At 43.0% G+C, this 27,766-nt stretch overlaps 1 protein-coding gene across 3 annotated transcripts in view; it reads right to left on the bottom strand.

Moving 5' to 3' along the window:
- The window catches only part of LOC137369635 (cAMP-regulated phosphoprotein 21-like), a 758,358-nt gene that overhangs the window by 279,345 nt on the left and 451,247 nt on the right, over window positions 1-27,766 (bottom strand). The window lies entirely within an intron of this gene.

Genomic DNA, 27,766 nt, shown 5'->3' with positions numbered 1-27,766 from the left:
ATTCCAGTTCTTACACAATTTAAGTTTTGGCCAGGCAAACTTCCAGTAGCAACATTTAAAAGGAAACACTACTTGTAACACCTTTAACATAGAAAAAGGTTCCCTCTTTTGTATACACTCAACAGGCAAATGAAGCCTCAGTTTAACGTCTCGACTAAAAGATAGCACCTTCAATAATGCAGCACTCTCTCAAAATACCATTGACATGTGTGCCTCGATTGTGCACTCAAGTTCTGGAGTGCGTTTAAACCCATAACCTTCTGCCTTAGACAGAAGTTGTACCAACTGAGTCAAGCTGACTCTTATTTGAGAGAATGGCAGAATTAATTTTAACCAGAAAAAAATGATTGCACTTTAATGAGTTTGCAAAATATCTACCATATGAAAGAATGTACACTGATGGGGGTTGAAATACATCCCATCAATAAAATGAAAGAGTACAAGTTAGATTTTTTCACTGGGTCAAAGTCCTGGAACTCCCTTCCCAACATCACTACCGCACATGGACTGCAACAATTCAAGAAGGCAGCTCACCACCACCTTCTCATGGGCAATTAGGGATGGGCAATAAATGCTGGCCTGACCAGCACCAGCCATATCCCCATAAACGAATTAAAAACATCTCCCGTCTTGTACACTTGTTGCCTTTTAAGTAGCATTATTGACCAAAGAAATTTCATCTCCATGTTGACCCTTTACAACAAAGCCTATTTTTGGGAACCACTGGAAATGTTCACACTCCACTGAAATGGAACTAGTAAACAGATTTAAAAATCCCATTATAGATGCAATATAAAACAATTAAAAGTATATTAAAATTATACTGAAGTTGAATGAACAAAATTACAAATAAGATTTCTTGCCATTTTGATAATCTTAGAAATGCAAGCCAGCTACATTTAACAAATCATAAGCCCTTTTAGGTTAGGATAACCTCACTGTAGTTATTTAAATTACTTCTAGACGACTCTACCTTCACACCAGTCAGCTATGATGCAATGCTACCAGCCAAGTTTACTGCAAACTATGGAATGGGATCACTCCAGAAAAACCTACAAGATAAATGGAGCCCAACTCAGCTGCTGGATCCAACAATGCCAAGCCAACATCTTTTGAATCAAACCCAAGTTTCGTAAGCATATTGTTTAATTTCTTTTGCACATGGTATATTGTTTCCAATTTCAGTGTAAAATTCAAAAGTGTTTAAAGAATAAATGCAAACTTCCATTTGATTCAAATCTGGTGACATTCCGATTAAATCATCCATCAGAGAATACAGTATGAGAAATACTTCACTGAGCACATCCTGAAGTAACACTTTCATTGGAACAGCAAACAATTGAGAAAATAGTTACGAAGCTGTTGCTAATTTTGAGGCACTTAGAAATAATCAAGTTTTGTTTCTGTCAAAACGGATGAAGGCAGCCATCTGTCTAAAATGCAGAGACAGCTGCAAGGTGGGCTGCTAGCACATTATACCATTGTCACGGAAGGAGCCTAGGAAATAAAGTCTGCATCAGCTACGCAAGTACACAGAAGGCTTTTGCTGGGTGTAAATTGTGCTGAGTTTTTTTTAATCCTAAATTTATTTGTTAAGAAAAATTGACAATGTGTCACAAATGACTGAAAAGATGTATTAAAAAAAAAATCACTAAAATACCCCCTTCCCCCCAGAGAAATGTCCTCACTGGTGAGAAAATCATTTAGGTTAAAATCAAATGGCAGTAGAATGTACACATGCATATCAATCATGCCTACTAAAAGGACTTGATTGTCAAACATTTTGTACTAGCCTGTAGGTCTGTCCAACTCATTTTCAAACTGAAAGATGTGCAAAGACACAGGTTTAAAAATGGAAAAATCTTAAAAAAGAAAGAGAAATCTGAACGTATGCCCATTGGAATCAGAGCAACAGTTCTTACTTTGCATATTGAGAAATGATCTTGGTTATTTATCATCCAAGATGTTTCAACTGAAGTCTCTAGATAGACCAAGGGCAGACATTTTTTGAACTTTTGTAACTATCATTTCTGGTTAAAATGGTTATTTCTTAGAAATTTGAGACCAAACATAAAGCATGATTGGAAACAAACATTACTTGCTGCAAGTTGACAATATTGATCATTTAAATTTTATAGTTACTGGTGTTCCAACAAAAGCACAAATTTAAACAAAATTTGGCTTGTTTGCAGCTCTCCATTTTCCTGCTAATATATCTCTAACAACTGGTTATTTCAATAATAATGCTTACTTACTGTGAACACTATTCTAGCCCTTAATGGTGTGCTGTTGTATACAGAATACAGAGAGTGTAGGGACAAATTGAAAAAGGATATAGGACGGGAAAAGAGAAAGTATGAGAAAAGATTAGAGTGTAACGAAAAAGGGAACTCAAAAATCTTTTAGCGATACATAAAAAGTAAAAGAATAGTTACAGGAATGCTGGGGCCAATTCGGGACAAGAAAAGAAATCTTGGGGTAACAGAGGGCATGACTGAGATACTGAATGAGTACTTTGAAGGATAAAGTTAATGTTGCAGCAGAGGAGAGGGAGAGTAGTGATACTGGATAGGATAAAAATAGATACAGGAGGCAATTATTTAGTTGGCATCAAACAAAGTTAACAATTTACTTGGCCCAGATGGGTGCATCGTAGGTTGCTGAGGGAAGCAGGGGTGGAAATAGTACAAGCTCTGACCATAATCTTTCAATCCTCCTTGGATATGGTAGTGGTACCAGAAGACTTGAGGACTGCAAATGTTGCACTCTTGTTCAAAAGAGGAGGGCATAAACCTGGTAACTATAGTTTAACATCACAGGTGGGAAAACTACTAGAGACCATTATTAAGGACAAAATTAATTCTCACTTGGAGAAACATGGGTCAATAAGGGATAGCCAGCATTGATTTGTTAAAGGCAAATTGTGTCAGACTAACCTGATTGAGTTCTTTGGTGAAGTAACAGAGAGGATTGACGAAGATAGTGCAGTAGATGTATATTTGGACTTTCAAAAGGCATTTGTTAAAGTACCGCATTAGACTTATTCGAAAAATAGAAGTACTTGGTATTAAAGGGATTGAGGCAACTTGGGTACAAATCTGACTAAGGGATATAGCAGAGAGTTATTTTCCTGACTGGAGGAAAAATGTAGTGGGGTCCCCTTGGGGGTCAATATTCGAACCATGGATTTTCTTGTTCTATATAAATGACCTGGACTTGGGTCCAGGTTAGTGATGTTAGTGCTGGAGAACGGATCACTAAAAATATTCACAGAAATAGAAAACAGGACAAAGAATGTAAAACTTTTCCTTGCAAATTTAAATGAATCATAAGCTATTCAACATAAATAAGATTGCTACACACCATGGGACTGATTTTCACCTACTGGTGTCAGTTTTAAATGGTTAAGAACTGGTCATAAACTCACCAAAACAGTAATGTACTAAATGCATCAAATTTCATGGGCCTTCTTTTTAAAAATTTGCTCATGGGATGTGGGCATTGCTAGGCAGGCCAGCAATTATTGCCCATCACTAAATGCCCTCGATAGGGTGGTGGTGAGCCACCTTGCTGAGCCACTGCTGTTCATGCGGTGTTGCTACACCCACAGTGCTGTTGGGGAGGGAGTTCCAGGATTTTGACCCAGCGATGGTGAAGGAATGATGATATATTTCCAAGTCAGGAAGGTGTGTGGCTTGGAGAGGAACTTACAGCTGGTGGTGTTCCCATGCATCTGCTGCTTGTTTGCAAATTATTCGCAGATCCAGGAGCAGATCTGGGCACGTGCAGCGAGCATACAAGTGGGAGCAAATAGTGGAATTCTGAGGGATGGGAGCAAGTAAAAGGATATTTTACAACAAATTGACAAAAATTCAGAAAGCCTTTAAAAAGGTTAAAAAGGCAACTGACAGTTAGCTCAGCATCCCTTTTGATGGCTGCAGAAATGGAGGAGCTGCTGCTTGAGGTGGGCTCAAGGAGCAATACTCTGCACCACTCCATAGTATCATCCTCAAAAGTTCACACAGCAATATGACTGGAAGGAGGTGGAGATATGCTTGAGGCTATAGTTGACAGGTGCTGTCGCTGGCTGTGTCTGCCTTATGCTGTGTGTTAGCAGCAAGTGAACTTACAGCTATTCTGCATCTGGCTCCTTGCTGACTGACTCTCTGAACACAGTAGTCCCCAAGTTATTGCCAAGTAGGTACAGTGATGCCTGAAAATTAAGTTAGCAGCAACATGGTGGGGTTTGACCAATCAGGCTTTGCTGGCTGATGATCACTTTAAGAACTTAAGAAATAGAAGCAGAAATAGGCCATATGGCCCCTCAAGTACACTCCGCCATTCAGTCAGATCATAGCTGACTGTTGACTTCAATTCCACTTTCCTGCCCAAACCCCATATCCCTTGATTCCCCTACAGTCCAAAAATGTATCTATTTCAGCTTGGATATACTCAATGACTGGGCATGCACAGCGCTCTGGGTAGAGAATGCCAAAGAATCACAACCCAATGAGTGAAGCAATTCTTCCTCATTTCAGTGTTAAACTATTGACATCTTATCCTGAGACTATGCTCCCTAGCTCTCAACTCTCCAGCCAAGGGAAACAACCTCTCAGCCTCTACCCTGTCAAGCTCCTTCAGAACCTTAGAAGTTTCAATGAGATCACCTCTCATTCTTTTAAACATCAGGGACTATATGCCCAATCTACTCAACCTCTCATCATAGGACAATCCTTTCATCTCAGGAATTGATCTAGTAAACCTTTGCTGCACTGCCTCCAAGGCAAGTATATCCTACCTTAGATAAGGAAACCAAAACTGTGTATTGTACTCCATGTGTGGTCTCACCTAAGTCCTGTACAACTGTTCTTTTACTCCAATCCTCTTGCAATAAAGGCCAACGTGCCACTTGCCTTCAAAATTGATTGCTGTACCTGCACGTTAACTTTCTGCATTTCTTATACGAGGACATCCAAGTCTCTCTGAACATCAATATTTAAAAATTTCTCACCATTTAAAAATATTCTGATTTTCTATTCTTTCTACCAAAGTGAATAACCTCACATCTCCCCACATTATACTCCATCTGCAACTTATTGCCCACTCACTTAACCTGTCTATATCCATTTGCAGCTTCTTTGCGTCCTCCTCACAGCTTACTGTCCCATCTAGCTTTGCATTGTCAGCAAACTTGGATACATTAATCTCAGTCCCTTCATCTAAGTTATTAGAGGCCTCAGCACTGATCCTTGTGGCACCCACTAGTTACAGCCTGCCAACTTGAAAATGCCTCGTCTATCCCTATTCTCAGCTTTCTGTCCATTATCCAATCCTCTATCTATGCTAGTATATTACCTCCAACCCCTTAAACCCCTTTAAATTATCTTGTACAACATCCTTATCGAATGCCTTTTGGAAATTCAGATACACGACCTCCACTGGTCCCTCTTTATCTACCCTGCTAGTTACATCCTCAAAAAACTTTGATATGTTTGTCAGATGATTTCCCTTTCATAAAACCGTATTGACTCTGCCTAATCATATGATTTTCTAAGTGCCTTAATAGTTCCTTATTAATAAGATGCACTGCATTCTAACTTTCTACCAATCTTTAAATTATTCCATACAGCAGTCATTCCCTAGTGCACTCTGAAGATATTCAAAACTCCATTTGTATTCTACATTATACCAGTGGTTACACTTCAAAAGTACTCTATAGGTTGTAAAGCACTTTGGCATGTCCTGAGGTTGTGAAACGTGCTACATAAAAGCAAGTTTTTTTCTTTTGCTTTTTATACATCTGTATACATTGCAATGTTAAAACATTCTAAAAAAAGAATAGCACAAAAAAAAATCATAGAAATAACAGCACCAAAAAAGATGTCCCGTCAGTCCTGTGCAATGGCAGTTACTGACTCTATCGACTTCAATCCCAATTTCCTGCCCTTTCTCAGTAGAATGAAAAGAAATAGCTTGCATTCATATAGTGTCTTTCAAGCCCTCAGGACAACCCAGCCAATTAGGTACTTTTGAATTCTACTCCTTGTCGTAATGTAGGGAAACATGTTTCATTTTAAAATACTAGTCCAATTCCCTTTTAAATGAGAATATAAGGTGCAATTTTAACCTTGCTTTGGGAATGGTTACTATGGGAGTTTAAATGGAGGTCGAACATGACACGCTGCTTTTGCGCCCACTGCCGTTTTAACTTCTGGATGTTTGGGAGCGTTGAGGCCATCCACAACAGGCATGGGTCTCATAAATATTCAGATATCAGGGTTCAATGATGTGATTTAACTGGGGATCCACAGCTGCCGAAACTTCCAAAAAAAGATAGCGGCAGACAGGATCCAGTGCCAGAAGAGGCCCAATAAGTCATTTTTAAAGTTTTTGTCAAGACAAGTTCCCAGCCCCAGAAGGAAACTTTGGGCCTCTCTTATCCATTGTATAGCAATCCCCTCCCCTTCCCCCAGCAGTGATTGCCATCTGCCTCCATCATCCAACCACTTATCATCCTGCCGAGGACTGCTACCTCTGGTTCTCGGCAGCAAAGATGACCTCCTGCTGTTCAAAATGTCACTCCCATCACCGATCGCGATGCCATTTCCATTGACTTCAGATGGGAGTGAACCTGTGGATGTTTTAATGAGGTCTGGAACTTAAAATTGCCTAAGGCTCACAATGATGCCACTTCTCCTGATGTTCACTTCTCCATCCCTCTCCCTCCATACTGGCAAATGTTTCTACCAAACAAAAATGAGACACCCAGTCTGGACAAACAATGCAGGGCTTGAAATCCCAAAGATCATAATCCTGGCACTTGTGCCAAAATCATTCCCATTGGTGCCCTTCAATGCTAACCCACCAGAGTATATGAGCTCAGAATGGAGGAGTGGGGTAGGAGGGGTATCAAATTAGCATGAGGCTGGCGGGTTCTGTAGTGGCATATCCTGGCTACCACAAGTGACTAGAAAATTTGGTCCCTGCCACCATGTCTGGATGAGGAAATAATATTTCCCAACCCCATCCCCATATAGCAACTTTGAAAATCATCTTTAAATAGCTTCCTTTGTAAGGAGGTTGCATTGAGCAAAAACAGATGATTGGCCTTTTATGAGTCATCAGGGGTGTGGGCCAGTTTGATGGCCTGGACCATCATGCTGGCCCTCACTTTCACCCTTCAAGAGGCACCTCTCACTTAAGCATAGTGGTATGCTGGGTCCTGTGAGGTCAAGGACATGGGTGGTCCTAGCGTAGGGAGTCCTCAGCCTCCCTGACGTGGGTGTCCTTATAAGGGGTGACGGACGTTCTGCCCTTTACAAGGATCCATGATACTGATAGCGTTAGCCTGGGTCCTGTGCTGATTTCCATCCCCACAGCACACTTCTGCTGGAGTCTTCTTGTGCGTACGTCAGAAAGACCATGAAATTTTGGGCCCACAGCTTTTAAACTTTTAGTGCACATTTCACCTTCAACATCCTTCACAGTCCCTCCCTTATCCAATAATACTGGAAACCTATGAACTGCTTTGGGTATCTGCCAAAATAGGGTCATCATGATCAACGTAAGCCTTACAGTGTAATGATTTTGGGATGATGTAATAATTATAAACGCAATCAAACTTAATATAGTACTATATTTGAAATATAGCTTTCAAGGCACTTTAATCAATGCTCTCTCTAAGCTGGATGTGCGGCAACCTAAAAGTCTCTGCACAGGCTGCATACAAGTTAGCCACTTTAAATTACCGCACGTGCGTGGCCGCGCCAAAAAATTTAGAGGGAATGTTGATTTTAATAAATGGGACCTTGTTCAGGACTGGATCTAGCTCTTCTGAGAAATGCACCCATTTCTAATTCAGAGAAGTAACGCGTGGGTGTCCATACATAAAATTGTGGAAGTTCATAATTTAATTGTTAATACATCTGCAGCTCATCTCATCTATTTTCAAAGGATGACTCACAGCTAAAAGGAGAGAAAATACCCTACAGCTTGTAATTTCTTTTCAAAAATCCTGCAATATTATTGCTGCAATAATTTAACATTTAAGGTGGTAATAGCAGATATGTTGTTCTAATTTCTGTGCAGTACTGAGGGAGTGTTGCACAGCTGGAAGTGCCATCTTTCAGATAAGACATAAGGTCGAGGTCCCACCTACTCTCTCAGGTGGATATAAAGATCCCATATCAATAATTGAAGAATAGGGGAGTTCCCCTGGTGTCCTAATCAACATTTATTCCTCAAAGAACACCACCAGGATCAGATTATATGGTCACAATCTCACTACTGCTTTTGGGACCTTGCTGTGACTGCTGTGTTTCCCTACATTTGTAACAATGATTAAGCTTCAAAATACTTGATTGGTTGTGAAGTAATTTGGGATATCCTGAGGGCATACAAGATTTTTTCCCTGAACAGCATCTGTTTATAAACTAGAATAAGGCTAAACAATTGAATACAAAAGCAACTTTCACCAAATCGGGCGATCCTCACACCTTAATGGTGATCTGTAAGTCTGGAATGAGAAATTTATACCTGTGTGACGGATGGTTTATTGTCCAGTCAATCTCAAGATGAAACAAAAGTTACAAGCATAATTTGTACACCAAACCTCTAGATTTTACAGTGCTCATCTCAAAATGCATCGCAAATAGCTTTTGTTTTAATATGAATTGATTGTAAAAGTATATCACATTGCAGGGTTCTTTGTTCATATCTGCGAACACTTTAATGAAAAAAAGTGGAGAGGAACACATATCGTGCCATCTGTCCGGTGGTTCCACCAAAATGCCAGAGGCATTTTTATGACTGAGCCTCAACTAAGCATTTTGGGTGAGCTCCTAACTCACAGCAAGTGCACACAATCAGCTTTCTACTTTGGTGGGCAGGGCTGGGAATTTGGTGTTTTCTTGTAGAACTGAGCTGGAAGTCAGGACTGAGGGTTGGGTTGGTGAGGAAAGGGGATGGGTCATTCTGACTGAGCAGCCGCAAACAGACCTGAAGATACAGGGCAGATGTAATACATCCGCGAATCCCCAAGTGCATCAAGGTGCTCTTCTTTATAGGTTTATGTGTGCTTCCATGAGGTTTGTTCCCTGCGTCAGCAGCTGGTTGGAGGCAGGCTGCTGATCAGGCTGTCCCTTGGCCTAGGATGACTTTGGCAGCTGTTCTCTGGGCGTTTGAGGCGTGAAAAGCCCCAGCTGGCTCAGGTGTTGCAGTACAGGTGCAGGACTCTCCTTGGGAGTCCGTCGCAGCTACTGGAGCTGGGCTCACTGGCAGAGGGGCTGAGGAGCCACTGTCTACACTCAGAGTGCCATTATGGGAGCCCCCAGCTGTGAAAGTCAGCCTCTTCTCCTTGCTTTCAAGGCTCACTTGAACTTCCCTGCTCACCAGTGAAGGATGAGGACCTGAAGACGACTCCAGGTGCCACATCCTTCTCTCGCCTTGCCACTGCTCAATTGAGCTCATGTCCAAGGTGATGATGTGCAGGTCTGTGCGCATCTGTGGGATCTGGTTCTCCATGAGGGTCGCCAACCTCCCGATGCAGGAAGTCATGTGCTCACATGTCTGAGACATGGCAGTAGTCATGGCATTTATGGACTCCTCCATCATCCGCTCATGGCCAAACATTGCCTTGGGAGCTCTGCCAGATGTTGCCTTACGTCTCTCTACAACTCCAGCCTGCCCTCTGCTGTCGACACCAGAGGCTTGTCATTAGCCGGGGCTCAGTCCGACTGTCAGCGGCCTCAGCTGTCACAGCTTCCATCAGCTGCTTGGGCACATGTGTGGTGCTCTCCCCAGCTTGTGACCCTGAATCTAAGGCCGAATGCATACCCACTGAGGTGAAAGTATCTGTGGTGGTGCAAGGTGCAGCAGAATTATGTGATGGTGCATCCACTAACTGCTCTTCCTCCTTCTCAGAGGTCAACAGCTATTCCCATCTTGTAACATCAGGGCGAGCCTCCTGCGGTTAACGACCTGTATGAGAAAACACAAACATTTGTGAGTTAGGATGTTCATATCTCATCATGCCAACCATATGTGATGTGGATCTCCAGAAGTGTGCTGGAGGTCACATGAACACATTCCTCACTCTCTTGTGCACAGACTTCTGTCTCACCATCTGCTATTTAATGGCCACCTTGGGCCCCCACTAGCTGTAGTGCCTCCTCCTTGTCTGCTGACAGAGGCCAAAGATCTGAGATGCCCCCAACAGTCCTTGACGTTTCCCTCATGTTATAGGCCCGTTTCTCCTGCAAGTGGAAAAAGGGACATAATTAGACCTTGCATAAAGAGCAACAGAGCAGTTACGCTCGTGACTGCCCCACTTCCCCCGATGGGGATTCCTACAAGGCTCCCCCCCCACATCCCCTCTCAGGAGATGTAATGGGGGTGAGCTGTGAAAGAAGGCAGCCTGTGGCCGAGAGCAACCCTGCATCTGACAGGATGTGGTAATGCCTAATTCTCCTGCCAGCACCTTTGTGAGCGCTCCCTCCCACGTAGCAACAGGCATTCCCCAAAGACGAGAGAGGTATGGAGGTCTCACCTTGACAGAACAAAGGAGGTTACTGACTCTCCTCCATCACTGGACTCAGTTGTGTGGGTGACCCCACAGCTGCTGACCTCCTCAGCGATCTCCATCCAGGCTTGCTTGGTCAGGCCGATGAATCTCTTCTTGCCATCCCTTGGAAAGAGGGCCTCCCACATTTCCCTTACAGCCTGGAGGAGAATCTCCATGAAGGCATCACTAAACCATGGGCCACCTAGTGTCTTGCCTCAGCCATGGTGAAAGGTTGCACCTGCTCTGTCCCAACCGTGGTATGCCCTTGTACAGAGGTGAGGTGGGGGGAGGGGGGGTGTGCAGGAGATCCAACACCTCATCAGCCGGGTCCAGCAGCACTGTCCTGTTTCACTGACTCACTGAAAGGCAGCAGTACAAGCAGTGCTGACAGCCCTTTAAATATGATGCCAGCATATGTGTTAACGTCATCCCACATCACAATCACCGCCACAGAACCCAGCCCATGCCTCCATTATGATAAGTGGCCGCCTGCCATGTGATCATGGTCGGCCAGCCGTACACGTCACAGGTGGCAACAGCACTCGCTTCCGGTTCTGCCACTGAGACCTGTGACGGTGGTCACTAAGTTCAGCCCTTCGAGTCCTGCTCGAAACTCAAAATCGGGCAAGACTTAGGTGGGCAATGGATGTGACCCTCTCTGCCACTGCCCCCCTCCCCTCAATAATTTTCAAATGTTAATCACCCTGATGGTGTCAGTTGAAAATTGCCCATGACTTGCTCCAAATGTAAGGGATCCTGTTCAGGTGCACATACATTATAGGTGTCTCACAAGTGCAGTGGTTAGTTATATCTACAAATATGGCAGCCATTTGTCTACTGAACAGCAGTGAACTGAATCATCAAGACATTTGGTCTTTATTAGGTGGTATTCACTGAGGGAAGCATGTTGACCAGGCGCCCTGATCTTTTTCAAATTGCGCCCTGGGGTCTCTGGATCCAGCAGATGGGAAGCTTAGCACCTCCACCAACGTAAGACCAACATACTGAATTGGAGTGTTAACTTGCATTATGAATGCAATCTCTGATACTGGGTTCAAACCCAAAATATTCTGGCCCAAGTGTCAGATGTTATCAACTAAGCTAACTGGCACTTTACTGTATTATTAAGGAAATGGTAGGCACTCAGAGCTCCATGAAAGGGTATTGTAAATAACAATGACTTCAAAGTGAGTGGATAAGATAAAACACTCAACTTAAACATTTAAACATTTAAAGAAAACAATTAAAAAATTAAATTTTGCAAAATCATCCAGTCTGTGCAGCACAAGAAGTTTTAATGCCACATACAGATAGAAATAATGCATTTTACAGCTCATATTTTGCTTGTGGTGAACTGAAGGGTAGAAAACAAAATTTCTGATTGTTTTGAAATTTGTGAGTTATTGGTTCCCCTCAGGTTTGGTAGCACGATGACTGTATGTTGTTTCTGGATGTAGCCTGAGGTGAGGAGATCTGTTTCATACGTTTATTTCATAGTCTGATTGATCAGTTTGTTTTAGTAGTACATTTCCATTTTTGATACAATTTCAATACCTGCTAAAATACAATGCATGTTTAAATGTGGTACACTGACTGGTGAGGGATACATTACAAATAGCAATGCAACTTTGACTTGGTACATGGATTGACTTTGATGGGCACAACTGGTACAACCACTGTATGCTCACTGATGCCTGAACCCACTGAACACAGCATATGCTGTACATTAGCAATGCTGTCCTGACAATCTGTTGTTTTATTTCAGAATTTAGAATAAACTCTTTTTGAGCTTAGCATTTCGAATGTTGAATGGGGGAGAGTTTGTGATTTAAAATATTGGGTGTTAGATGTCGGGGCAAAACCGCAAGATAATCTTTCTGTGCGTTCTGACAACTCACGAAATAAAATGTAAACTGAGTGACCTAGCCTTGCCCAATAAGAGCAATGCGCTTCACTGATAGGCATAACTGGCAGATTTTCTTTCACCTGCAGCAGGGTACCTTAAAGAATTTCTATTTTGTCAGTCTTCATCACTTGAACAGTGTTCACAAAATGATGTTATGACCTCAGTGAGATTGTTAATGTGAAATATATGAGATATGAACCCCCAGACTAATTTAAGGATTGCATGATAAGATTTCACATTTTAAGAATTTTATTATCACAACCAAACTAAAAGAAATCCCCATTAACTAAATAGTACTTTGTAAGTAGCTGATACCCCAAATTACAAAGGAGGGTGTTATGCCCACATGGTGAGGGGTGTGGGTGGTTTTCACTGTTCAACTCCCACCTGACCAAAGCAAGTGTTTTCCATTATCAGGGTTTAACCCCATTGTGTTTTATGTCAAATGAACACAGCAACAGGTTTTCTTGTAGCTTTAAAATAGAAAATTAATTATTTATTGAGCAATATGCCTTATCCCGAAATTGTCACAACTGCATCCACACACCCATTCGCTCACACACACACAAACAAGCAGAGTCAGATAGAGAGGAAAAGGGGTAAGTGGTTTTCAACTGAGATATGGTTTTAGGGTTCACGGTAAACCTGTTGAATTCTCTCAGATACCAGGTTTTTGTTGGTTGCAGTCCTGAGGTGTTTGTAGGCTTCTCTGTTGTTGGAAAGTTCTAATTCACTGCTGCATAAGTGAAAAATGTAGAATTTACAGCAGGGTACCTCCCTTCCGGATCGCTGGATTATCTCCCAGCTCTAAACTGGACAAGCACCTTGTTGATGCTTCTTTCTGGTTGTCTCTCTCTCTTCAATGGCTGCCTTTTTAAGGTAAAAAGTTTGTCACATCATTTTCCGGTAGCAAACACTTTGGTCTCTCCCCCATTTCCCCCATGATAATCACACAATAGCCCAGTAGAACCCCTTCAATTCAGGAATGTTTCAGGATGGGTGTAATTGACACCTCTCAACCTGGTTAGGCCTCCTTTGTTCTAAACAGTGTGGCAATGTTCAAATACACGTGCAGCCATCCTTTACAGAATTCTCCATTTAAAAAAAAAGTTAGTCAATTTTTATAACTCTTCAGTTTGAGTTTGTATTTTTTTCATCATCACACTTCTCGTAAGTGTGACAAAGGTGTTTTCTTTACAAAATGTTTGACAACATCACACCACACTTATACGTTACATAGTCCTCTTTGATGGTGAAATCAGTGCAGTTAAAAGCCCTAAATTCTTCCCAGTTGAAATGAGATGGATCTCCCAGACCTTTTGAAATAGCAATGTCCTCTTTGCTCACTTCTCTGAGCACTTTCGATCTGGACGTCTGTGAATAAGGTGATATCTGATGATCCTGCTGGTCTTCTACTTCTTCACGAGCTTCAACCTTCTGATGAGAGTCCATCGACCTGAAACGTTGGGTAGGATTTTCCCGTGGGCTTTGGGGCTCCAACATTGGGACCAAATGGGCTCCTGAGCTCACACTTGCCAGAAGCCAGACAGGGGAGCTATTTTCCTGGAGGCGGCCTCCTAATTGGCCGCCTCTGCGCTCACCATCTTATTAAGGAGGGCAGGCAAGCTCCAATGCTGCTGGTTCAATCACAGGGCCGGCAGCTCGTGAGCCTCAGCAGTCCCATTGGATGTGGTGGGTTCTGCTAAGGCAGGTACGAGACCTCGAAGACACCTCAAAATGGAGGTGCCCTGGACGCCAAAATTTAAACTATAAATTCAGAGGAGCCAAGCAGACAGACTCCTCAGAATGGAGGGGAAATCCCTCTGGTACCAGCGTTTGGGCTGTGGATGTGGCCTTTGGTGCCGGTGACCCCTACTTTGAGGTTTGGAGCCCCGAGCTCTGAGGGCACCCCTGCCTGCTTCAGGAAAGCCATCTCCATTGAGGTGGCAGCCTCCCCACGTGGGGACAGGGGCCGCTCTGCCGCTGGTAAAATGCTGACGGGCCTTCTAAATCGCCACATCTGGGCCCTTAATTAAATTTGCTGCCTGCCTCTGTTCAGCGGACAGTCAATCCAATCTCAGCCCACCTCTGGGAAACTTTTCCAGTGGCAGGAATGTGCCAGGGAGCCATCCCAATGGGGCTCCCCGCTATTTTCCCAGCTCTCACCGCCTCCAGGCCCGCCACCCTGGGGCCAGGAAAATTCTGCCCGTTAACTCTGTCTCTCTCTCCACTGATGCTGCCTGACCTGTTGCGTATTTCCAGCATTTTCTGTTTCAGTTCAGATTTCCAGCATCCGTAGTATATTGCTCTTGTTTCCACACAGATTTAGATTGTACTTAAAACATATTCTCTACCCATTCTGCTAATGCTTGCCATGGATGAGCACAGAAAATTAACAAAACCTTTGCTGTTATCAATATATTCAGCCTGACACAGCTGTGATCACATAACTACATCACTGTTTAATTTTCCACATTTCAGCACCTTGTAATTGTTATCTTAATCCTGTCATTTGATACGCACGAGGAAACTGACTTGGCCCAGATAGAATGCACTGTGCTCTTGACAGCCTTATTTCAGCCAAGTTATTGTCATTGCAAACAATCAAGATTGCAGCTTTGTGAAAAATTTTGAGCTAGGGTGTAATGTATAACTCACTCCTTCAGTTCACCAAAAGTACAACTGTCCTTCCTGATCTGGAAAAGCATTTCTAGCTCAATGAGAGAGGTGCTCAACAGGAAGATTCCCATTTAGGTGAAATACAGTTCAGTATTGTTAATACTGGAGGAAGGTGATCAAAGTTTTGTATCATCCGCAAATTTTGAAATCATGCCCTGCACATTGAGATCTAGCTCAGTAATATACATCAGGAAGAGCAAGGGTCCCAACACTGATCCCTAGGGAACTCCACTACAAACCTTTGTCCAGTCCAAAAAATATCCATTAACCACTACTCTATATTTCCTTTCACTCAGCCAATTTTGGCTACCTGTTGCTACTGTTCTTTTTATTCTACTAGCTATAACTTTTGCTCACAAGTCTGTTGTGTGGCACCATATCAAATGTCTTTTGGAAGTCCATGTATACCACATTAACAGCATTGCCTTCATCAAGCCTCTCCGTTACCTCCTCAAAAAACTCCAGCAAGTTAGTTAAACATGATTTTCCCTTAAATCTGTGCTGGCTTTCCTTAATTAACCCACATTTGTCCATGTGACTATTAATTTTGTCCCAAAATATTATTTCTAGAAGTTTCCCAACCACTGAAGTTAAACTGACTGGCCTGTAGTTGCTGGGCTTATATTTACATCCCTTTTTGAACAAGGGTGTAACATTTGCAATTTTCCAGTCCTCTGGCACCGCCCCTCAGTCTAAGGAAGACTGGAAAATTATGGCTAGTGCTCCACAACTTCCACTCTCAATTCCCTCAGTATGGTTGGATGCACTCATCGGGGAGACGGTGGCATAGTGGTAATGTCAGTTGACTAGTAATCTAGAGGCCCAGCTAATGCCCTGGGAACATTGGTTCAAATCCCACCACAGCAGCTGGTGGAATTTAAATTCAATTAGTTTAAAAAATCCAGAATTGAAAGCTAGTCTCAGCAATGGTACCATGAAACTGTTAATCATCGATTGTTGTAAAAACCCATCTGGTTCACGAATATCCTTTAGGGAAGGAAATCTGCCGTCTTTACCTGGTCTGGCCTACATGTGACTCCAGACCCACAGGAATGTGGTTGACTATTAACTGCCCTCTGAAATGGCCAAGAAAGACACTCAATTGAAGGGCAATTAGGGATGGGCAACAAATGCTGGCCTGTCAGCAACGCCCACATCCCATGAAAGAATTTAAAAAATCAAGTTTTATCAACTTTAAGTATAGACAGCCAATCTAATACCTCCTCCTTATCAATTTTAAATCCTTCTAGTGTATTAATTACCTCCTCTTTCACTGTGACCTGGGTAGCATCTTCTTCCTTGGTAAAGACAGATGCAAAGCATTCATTTAATACCTCAGCTATTTTCCCTGCCTCCATGCGCAAGTCCCTCTTTTGGTCTCCAATTGGCCTCACTCCATCTTTTACCACCCTTTTACTATTTATATGCCAGTAGAAGACTTTAGGATTCTTTTCATACTCTCTCTTTGCTTCTCTTATTTGCCTTTTTATTTCCCCTCTGAGCCTTCTATATTCAGCCCGTTCTCCATTGCCTTATCTACCTGACAACTGTCATAAGCACACTTTTTTTTCTTCATGTTCATGTCTATCTCTTTTGTCATCCAGGGAGCTCTGGATTTGTTTGCCCTACCTTTCACCTTTGAGGGAATACACCTTGACTGTGCCTGAACTATCACTTCTTTGAAGGTAGCCCATTGTTCAGCTAGTGCTTTTGCTGCCAACCTTTCATTCCAATTTATTTGGTCCAAATCCATTCTTACCCCGTTGAAGTTGGCTTTCCCCCAGTTAATTACTCTTACTCTAGGGTTGCTCTTTGTTCTTTCCTATAGACAACCTAAACCTTATGATGCAATGATAACTGTCCCCTACATGTTCTCCTACTGATATTTGATCACTTGGACTACCTCATTTCCAAGAACCATTTCCAGCAGTGCCTCTCCTCTTGTTGGACTGGAAACATACTGCTGTAGAAAATCTTCCTGAACACACTCTAGGAACTCTTGTCCCTCTCTTCCCTTTACACTACTATTATCCCAGTCTATGTTTGGATAATTAAGGCCCCTCATTATAACTACCCTACAATTTATTTATTTATTTAGAGATACAGCACTGAAACAGGCCCTTCGGCCCACTGAGTCTGTGCTGACCATCAACCACCCATTTATACTAATCCTACACTAATCCCATATTCCTACCACATCCCCACCTGTCCCTATATTCCCCTACCACCTACCTACACTAGGGGCAATTTACAATGGCCAATTTACCTATCAACCTGCAAGTCTTTGGCTGTGGGAGGAAACTGGAGCACCCGGCGGAAACCCACGCGGTCACAGGGAGAACTTGCAAACTCCGCACAGGCAGTACCCAGAATTGAACCCGGTTCGCTGGAGCTGTGAGGCTGCGGTGCTAACCAATGCGCCACTGTGCCACCCAAAAAATTCTTGCACCTGTCTGTAATTTCCTTGCAAATTTGTTCCTCTTCATTCATTCCCCTAGTTGGAAGCTATAGACTACATACATCAAGCAATGTAATTGCACCTTTTTTGTTCCTTAGCTCTTGCCAAATAGATTCTGTCCTTGACCCCTCTGGGATATCCTCTCTCTCCAGCACTACAATGCTCTCCTTAATCAACCTTCCCCCTTTTCTTCCTTTTCTATCTTTCCTGAACAACTTGTATCCAGGAATATTTAACACCCAGTCTTGCCCTTCTTTCAGTTAGGTCTCTGTTATAGTCACAACATCTTATTTCCACATATCAATCTGCACCTGTAACTCACCAATCTTAACCACACTCCTTGAATTCACATACATGCACATTAACCCTGATTTAGACTTTATTACTTTCTCCCTTGCTCTGACCCCACCTCGTAACTTATTATTCCCTGCTCTGGTGCTAGCTATCTTTCCCAGTATTCTGTACACCTTGGTACTCCTCTCTGATATTTCCTCCTGGTTCCCACACCGATGCCAAGTTAATTCAAACCCTCCCCAACAGCACCTGCAAATCGCCCTGCAAGGAACTCAGTCCCGATTCTAATTAGATGCAACCCGTCTGGTCTGTACAGGTCCCATCTCCCCCAGAGTCGGTCCCAATGTCCCAAGAATCTAAAGCCCTCCCTCCTGCACCATCTTTCCAGCCCATGCATTCATCTGCTTTACCTTTTTATTTGTATACTCACTTGCATGAGGTACTGGGAGTAATCCGGAAATTACTATTTTTGAGGTCTTGCTTGCTAATTTCCTACCTAGCTTCTTAAATTCTGACTGCAGGACCATATCCTTCTTTCTGCCTATGTCGTTTGTACCAATGTGGCCCATGACTGCTGACAGTTCATCCTCCCCCCTCAGGATGCTCTACAGCCAGTGATATCCTTGACCCCGGCACCAGGAAGGCAACACACTATCCTGGATTCATGGCTGCGGCCACAGAAATGCCCGTCTACTCCTCTAACTATCAAATCATCTCTCAATTCACAGTCTCTGACCTGCTCTTGTAGCCACAGTGTTCATGTGGCTGGTTCAATTAAGACTCTGATAGTGAATTTAACTCAAACTCCTTCAATATCAGGAGCTGGTTGATGGTCACTGACATCCCATCTTCTTTCTGCAATACATATTGCCCTGCAAACTCAGATGAGGGCTTACATTGGGCAGTTTGACAATAAGAAATTTCAGTAATTCATTCTCCATACAGGATTATAGTTTTATTCAGGGAAGACCTCTCTGGCAGGGTGAAACAAAGGAATCTCACCTGCAAGGAACACTAGTCACTAATGAGACACTAGTCACTGAGGAACAACAGAACTACTGTTGCCACTTTGCTGCTGCAAAATTATGAATTATCTAGTCTGTTGTCGAGACCTAATGCATTGGGTGGAGAGACAATAGGAAGTGATATATGAAAGATATTAGCATCCCGCATAACTTTGTAATAACCGCATACACTAAAAAAAAAATACGTTTCCTCAAAATTTAAACAGTGGCAGCAATCCTATTCAAAAATGACAAGCAAAGCCATTGGTGTCCTGAGGAGTCATTTTGTGATTACTGGTTATAGCAATGTGAAGTCTGAGCAAACCAAGAAGGAAGAAGAAAACGACTGATTAATTTGAGTCACAGAAAAGAATCACCTCCTTGCTGGATCATGTTTGACATCATACATTTTGCTGGACAGTCCAGTAAAATTGCTCTCATCCTAATGACTTTTTTATTTGCCCTAAAATCCTAACAAACTGTTAGAACGCAAGGCTAAAATGTGATCTTGAAACACTGATCTGCTATTAAAAGATTGGATGCTTATCTCGGTAAGCTGAATTCCTGCGAAAAACAGATGTGAACAAAGTTGATAGTAAAAGAGACCATGGGCTGAATTTTATTTCTAGGCCACAGGTCCCGACGTCTGGACCAGAAGCGAGTGCGGCATCCATTGGCGCAATCAGCGGCCGGCTGTATGTGATTGAGCGACGGCCGACCAATTAAGTATCAGGATTCGCAGGGGCCGTCCTGTGAGAGGACGGAGGTGGCAGTGGAGGCGGCTGTGGCAAATAGGTGTCATACTGTCATACTTAAAGGGCTAACAGCTCCTGCTTAACTGTCCATAGCCTCAAGAGAGGCCCTGCATTTAGGAGTGCCAGACATCAGTTTGGAAACCTGCAGGAAGAATGGCAGAAGGAAGACCCCGGGTGGCTCCACGGTTCAGTGATGCCTTCCTCCAGACTGTACCCCAGGCTGCAAGGGAAAGGCAGGAGATCCTTTTCCCCAGTTATGGGCGGAGGAGAGCAGCCCATCTGACCAAGCAAGCCTGGACAGAGATAATGGAGGAGGTCAGCAGCCGTGGGATCATCCCAAGGACCTGGATCCAGTGCCGGAAAAGGGTCAATGACATGATCTGGTCTGCCAAGGTGAGTGTTCCATTCAATTCCAACACATTGGACCGAGCTTGTGTCAGAGTGACAGAATGCAGTTGGTGGAGAGGGAGGTTCCACCCAGCCGTGGCAATGGGGTTCTGGAATCGCCAGTGGGGCCCGAGGCATGACCGCACCTCAGTTAGAGCTGCCTGTCTGTTAATCCATTCTCCCGCCTGGTCCCTCGAGACTGGCCACTTGCAGGAGGCATATGTGAGCCCCCATCATGGCTCAATGGACTTTCATCATCAGAGGTCTGGGACTTTTATCTGCTGGCAGACTAACTTTGTCCCTCGTTGTGTCTGCAGGAGAAGACTGCCCACAACAGGAAGGAGTGTGCCAAGACCAGCAGTGGAGCACCATATTTCCATGTTCTTACACTGATGGAGGAGCTTCAGCTTGCCACTTTGCGAAGTGCACCTGGGTGCTGCAGTTGAGAAAGAAGGAGGCGACAACAAGGCTGCTTAAAGGTCAGGTTTTATTGTGACGGTTTTGGAAGATGGTAAGGCTCAAAGGAAATGTGAATGTATAAAGGCGTCTCATGCTTCCCTCCTGCGTATCTCATGGCGCCTTTCCTGTTGTGCCTGGGGCCCTTCATCTGGCACTGCTTGGGCAGCATTCTCCTCCTCATCCTCATCAGAGGAGGAGGCATCTCGCTCCACTGATCAAAGCCTCGTCCCTCTTTAGCGCACAGCAGACCACCACAATACACGAGACCCTCACCAGGGCAAACTGAAGGGCTCCATCGGATCGATCCAAGCACCCAAATGTTATCTTCAGCAGACCAATGGTCTGCTCGATGGTCATTTGGGTTGACTTGTAGCAAGTGTTATACCTCTCCTCTACATCCATGCGTGGGTTCCTCACAATTGTCAGTAACCATGTTCTCAGTAGGTAGCCCTGGTCTCCAAGGATCCATTCCTGAAGGTGTGTGTGGGGGCACAGAGGCACCTGGGACTGCCTTGGTATGTAGGCATTATGGCTGCTTCCCAGGAATCATGTACATACCTGTAAGATCCATTTGCATTGGTCACAGACTATTTGTACATTGAGGGAATGGAAGCCCTTCTGGTTGATGAAGGCTGCAGGCTGGTCCATGGAGTCTTGATGGCCACATGCGTGCAGTCAATCACCTCCTGCACCTGGGGGAATCCAGTAATGGCCCTGAATCCTACAGCCCTCTCAGCTTGACTGTGGATCTCTGCAGAAGCAGAGATGACTGCATAGTCACCAGGCCACCTGAACATAGCATTGGTGACCTCCTTGATGCACCGATGAACCGCAGCTGTGATACTCCACACATATCGCCAGTGGACGCCTGGAATGACCCAGTGGCATAGAGGTTCAGCGGCACGGTGACTTTCAATGTTACTGGCACCTGGTGCCCACCAAGTCCCATTGGCTTCAGCTCATCCTGCATCATGACACCCTCCCTGTAGAGGCTCAGCCTTCGGAAACACTGCCACTTGGACATCTGCAGGTAGCTGATCTGCAGCCGATAGACCCTCTCTGGAGGGTGGCTTCTTCTACGCGCCACAGGTTGTTTCTGTGCCCCTCCACAACATTCTCCAGCCTCCTATGCCTGGAATTGGCTGTCCTGAGAGTCCCCATTTTGCCAACATTCCCCAGCCCGTGCCTCAACCTCCCTCCCTCTCTGCTCCTCTTCCTCTTCCATGAAGGCTTCAAAGCCAAGGTGAATGAGGCCTATGAGAGATTGCCTCACCCAGAGCGCAAGGCCTCTCTGCCAAACCAACCTTCTACACCACCACCACCCCCCCCCCCCCCCCCCCCAGCTTGTGCTCTTCAATGATGTGGCACTGCCTCGTTGCCACCCTGATGTGGGTGCCCACAGTGCTGGCACCTTGGCCTCCAATCCTGACTCTCTTTCACGATGTCCTTCTCCTCCACCCTTTCTGCCAAATGATGCTGCCTCACCCGATGGCTTCCAAGTGAAACCAACACTGAGCTCCCGCCTCCTTGTTGCCTCCTTCCTCCTTTTACCAAGCAAGACCTTGAAAACCCATGGTTCTCGTGTGCCATCAAGAAAATTCTAAACTTCAGTTAAAATTGATGTCAATTGGGTTCTTAAATACCTTAATTGGCTTCCTGCCTCGTGCACATGCGTAGGCTGCCCTCTATGTTTCTGCTGACTGTAAAATCCAGAAGGGGCGTCACGACATCGGACTTCCTGTATGCCGTCTTCTCTTCCAATTTTATGCCCCCCCCCCAATAAAATTCAGACCCTCTAGTGTAGGAGCATTTATCCTTAAGAACTGGAAGGTGTTTTGGGAGAGGAAGGGTTATTGAAGAAAAGGTGTGTTGGCTCAAATTAAACCTTAAGGACAACAATGGGAACTAGGATGGAGAAGGGCTGTGATATGAGATTACAGCATTTTTCCTCAGAACATGTTCCCAAAATGACAAAAAGAAAAACTTGCATTTCTATAGTGTCTTTCATGACTACTGGATGTCCCAAAGGGCTTTACAGCCAATGAAGTACTTTTGAAGTGTAGTCACTGTTGTAATGCAGAAAACGCAGCAGGCAATTTGCACACAGCAAGATTTCCCAAAACAGCAATATGATAATGACCAGATAATCTGTTTTTGTGATGTTGATTGAGGGATAAATATTGGCCAAGACACTGGGGATAACTCCCCCGCTCGTCTTCGAAATAGCACCATTCGATCTTTTATGTTACCTGATGGCAGACAGGGCCTTGGTTTAAAGTCTCATCCAAAATACATCATCTCCAATAGTACAGCATTCCCTCACAGTCTTGATTTCTGCACTCAAGTCCTGAGGGGGACTTGAACACACAACCATTTGACTCAGAGGCAACAGTGCTACCACAGCTGACATTTGAACCCAGACCAGCAAATTGCACATTTGATGACAGAACAACAATCGGTGGCAATCAAATCGATCGAAAAGACTTTAAACACAATAAAAAGCAGGATCAGCAGTAATTGTGAACATCTAAAATTGTAACATCCCTAACAAATTAGGAAGCATGTCAGCACCCCATCGTCGTAAAGCAAATGCCTCTTAGTCAATGATACTGTTGTATTCCCTGTAAATATTAACACACTCTCAGAGATCTCCTGCCTTAACTTCGAAAAAGCAGCGTCCGCTATCCAAAAGATAACATTACTATAGCAGAAGGATAATTTTGTTAGTATACATCAAAATAATGTAAGCCAACATGTACAGAAAAAAACAGAATATAGAATTCCCTGTATGTTATGCTCCCTGTATACCAATCCCCAAATGAATGAAATATCTGATCACCTTAGGTGATGAATTGCAGAAACCAATGGGTTTGGGGATTCCATTTTAAAACTCCTTGCATTAAAACACCATTAAGAGTATAATCAACACAACAAATACCAGAAAATGTAGTTTATAGACTTTCCTCTGCAACAGTAACTACAAAGTTACTCAAGTGTACAAGCCATAACTGCGTGAAGGACATAAAACCTGCCTGAAGGTGGAACTCATTCACTAGTTTTTACAGTACCGTGCTGAGTTAAACACCAATTTTTATACGCAGTTCATTTTTTTTTGGTCTTTGGCTTTAATACACTATTTGCAACAGTACATTATAAGCTCTGAATTTTGCTTCACAAAGAATGAATAAAATTAATGTTGAATTGCCAAAATTTACAAAATCATTCATTTGATGGAGGCATCAAGAAGTTAGAATCTTCATTCACCTGTAGGAATTTGCAGTTGTGCTCGCTTAGCAAATATTAAGACAGCCCCCCAAAAAGAAAACAATTTTTGTTTTCCTATGTTACCACCGAGGCTCATCATGGGCTCCTAACAGAAATCCAACCATCAATCTTTAGTTGACTTTATTTGATTCTGCGACTTGCAGCTCCTTATGATATTGTACAGCATATACTAACAAAATGGTGTTATTTTACAAGATATTAAAAATTTACACTCTAGTAATAAAAAGCTCTCTTTATTCATGACCATTTCTAAACAAAAAACAACTGTCTTGGTAACATGTATTCAGGTTAGTTACCAGAAGCCAATTATGCATGGTGTTCCGATGACCTATTTGCACCTTGATTTAAAGCCCTACTCAACTGTTTGAGCCCGAGAAAAAGGTACTAATTCCACTCAGGTGATGTTGGCACACAATTAAAAAACTAATATTTGTTACTGAGAATTTCAGGTGCAGTGCAGTGCTTACCCTAGGTTACAGGATTACCAATTTTTAATTAATTTGCTGAAAAAAAACTTGTTTCCATTACTAATGACCTGGGTAAAGCCTCTGGGCATTAAAGAAATTGCTGCCAAAGTAGACCACGTTCAAACTCCTAATATGTAATTAGAGCATTTAAACATTCTGACCTGCAACACTTTTCAAAAGTAGTCAGTAACATTAAAAAAGAGAACGCACCACAAATATAAACTGGTAATGACACTGTTGTGTATTCTCAATGCGTGAACAAGTCTAGTAACATTTCTCATTACTACAGGGTGAAGAGGGGAACTGGAATACAATGCTATGTAGCCACATTCTACGTTATTGCGACTTAAATATTTTTACCAACATCATTCTTAGGGAGTTGGTCACTGACACCGCAAAGATAACATGCTGACTGTAACAGCATCGCAAAATAACACAAACATTTCACAGAACTGAACTAAAACACTGTGGGATTAAACAAAATTAATGCTTCAGCCACAGATCAGTAAAAACTGAAATGTAAACCCTAAAAACTTAAATCAACTAACAGAAGCACAATGCTGATTGTCACACCATTTAACACATTTAAGTACCAGCAGTGCATATCTATTTGAAGATTGGGGAAAAAGAAAGATGTTGTTTTTCTTCTACAAGTAGTTTTTATCAGGTATTTGCAGCGAAATGTAGAACAAATTGACATTTTTAAGTAAGGCTTGGATTTTTGCTCAATTACCACCCTCTTATGCTGGTAAAGAAAACATGCCCACACATAATGGGCACAATTCTCCACAAGGTATTTAATGTTCTGCAATAATAGTATATTAGTGTCTTGAATCAAACTTTAAGAAGTTGCAAGCTTTACACCCTATTATTGCACACTTGATAATAGCTCCGCAATGTCAAGGATATGCTCATGATTGATAGCTGTCACAAGCGCTACTTTACTTAAATCTCATTTGCTTCTTTCCCATGGCTCAGATACATTTATTACCTATCTCTTTCATTCATACTTGCACCCTCTGCACAACATGGTCCTACATTATTTAAATGATACTAAAAATTGCACTATTGTGGTTGCTGAAGTACAGCTTGCTCCAATAATCAAGATGTCATGGTTGTCTTGGTAACAAAACTCTTTAATACACAAGATAATTCAAATAAATTTGCTATCACACGCTCTCTGGTTCCTACACAGTACAGTTACTGTATCCGGCCATTCAATAGTAAAATAAATTATTAGATTTAAGAAAAATGACATGCACCACACATATTAACTTTGCAACATCTATTTCTCTCACATTACCTATCCTCTGTCTGTCAGAAATTTCAAACTATTTAATTTCTAAGATCAGCAAATCTGAAGTATGGTATTGGATGCAAGATTTTTCTGGTCGTCAGAGATCCTCATAGCAAAAATTCCTGAATAACAAATTCCGAACAGTACTGACTGAAACAATGAAATTAATCAAGGGAGTGGTGTCATAATCAACTGTTCTATTCTCACAATTTTCTATGAATATGGACTGAGCACATTTATCTTGAACAGTAGAGACCCTGGCTGTTTTGCAACTGCAACTACTATAGTGGCGTGGCAATGCACAATTGACCTTATTATTGTGTTTCAGCTTTCAGTGTAGAACAGTACTGATAGCTGGATCAGCGCTCCAGGATGATAAGATTCCAGGATAAAAGACAGTGAAATACAGCAAATAAAGGAAAGGGCTTTTTTTGTCTCAACAGTTTTCTTTAAGCAAATTGTGCTTACAATGCACTGCCAGATCAGCATTAAAAACTAACATTACATCAAATCAAGAGAAGGAATTACCATATGCAGCATACAACTTATGAACGAGTATATATATGTATTATTTTGATTTTTGAAGGCTGTTTCTGAAGCATTATTAACATGCAATATTACAAAACCAATCTACAAGAAAGCCAACAAGCACTTTGAAAAATGAATACCATTTCTTACCTCAGCTAAATTTCAGAAGCCAAGTTTTTTTTTCAGAAACTCACAGTTCAATGCTGCTATGTATCTGCCTTCCTGGAAGACATGATTTTTTCCTTCTCCCCTGCTGCTCTCAAGAATGAGAGCTCACTCCACCCACACACAGGGTTGTTAGGTCTACTGTAGCTATGTGATAACCATCCTCTTTCTCACCAGTTTTGGTCATGACGCTTCAGAGGCAGATGATTGTCTGGTATAAAGCCATTGGTCGCTGGATATTTGAAGAGCTGCTTCATCTACAATAAGCCGTGCTGTTCATTCACAAGGTTTCAACAAAAGAGAAGCTTATGTAGCTTAAAGCAGTGAACCTGTTATCTAAAGACTGATAACAATTTGATTTTCCCCCCATGTATTGTATAACTACTGGCCAAGCACAAACAAAAACACTGAAATAATCATAAAGGCTTGCTTTCTATTTACGGTTCGGCCTTGTTAAAATGCTGGTACCCATGGCAACAACAAAAAAAATCATTATTGCCGTAAATCAACAACAGGACAAGCATCCAGTTTATAGCTATACACCTTAAAAAGGTGTTGAGTGATTACAATGGCTAATGAATATATTTTGTGCCTGTTAATAGTCATACCCAGAGAAGCATCTAACAAGTATCTTGCTCGTCTGTCACAGATGAGAGCAAGACAATAAACAGCACCCACAGGGTAACCTACTTACTCTAAATCATGTCTACTGCAGTCAAGTAACTAAAATCACCTGGGCAGAGTGAATATCGGAACATTGGGTGAGTTGGACGATCTACCTGGAAAGGAACCGGCCCATTTTCCTTTCATTCATTTCATACATGCAAGCCCTGATAGCCTCCTCTCTAATATCTAAGGCATAGGTCCCGAGTGAAATTATTTTGTATTTTCCCCTCTGGTCTTTCCCTTAGCGATATTTTCCCAGGGGCAGCTTATGCCACTGCAGCGGGCCCTCTGTGGGGCACAGGGTGCCCGATCGGGATGGCCCCTGCCCAAAGCTCGCAAGGAGACTGTCAGGTATTACCAGGCGGCCTTCTCAGCTGGCAAAGTGCCCAACTGCTGCTGGTAATATACTAGTGGCATTGGGAGGCCCTTAAGTGGCAATTAATTGGCCACTTAAGAGCCTCAATTGGCCTGGAGCAAGTGGACTGTTTTCCATCTCCTCTGCCGCTGGTAAAATGGCAGCAGGGGCGGATAGGCCACAAAAATGGCGTCTTCCCCTGCCTCCCACTTGATTTTAAGTCTGCTACCACTCCTCTCCCATGGGGGATGGGGTTGGGGGGGGGGGGGTGGGGGGGGAGGTGAAAGGCGTATAATTCTGGCCCTTAAGTATAAGATAGTCACTTATAAAATGCAGTTTCTCAAAAATGTTTGATTTTCCTCAAAGGTTTTCTGGGACATGCCAGTTTGCTCCGATATATTGTCAAATTCTGGACAGTTTTGTGTTGTGGGCTAATGTCAATTCGGAACTACATTGAAGGAAGCCAAACTCATTTCAAATAGGATCTTACAGCCAACCGA

Source organism: Heterodontus francisci, chromosome 5, assembly GCF_036365525.1.
Source record: "Heterodontus francisci isolate sHetFra1 chromosome 5, sHetFra1.hap1, whole genome shotgun sequence".
Taxonomy (NCBI): domain Eukaryota; kingdom Metazoa; phylum Chordata; class Chondrichthyes; order Heterodontiformes; family Heterodontidae; genus Heterodontus; species Heterodontus francisci.
This window is presented reverse-complemented; position numbering and strand designations above follow the sequence as displayed.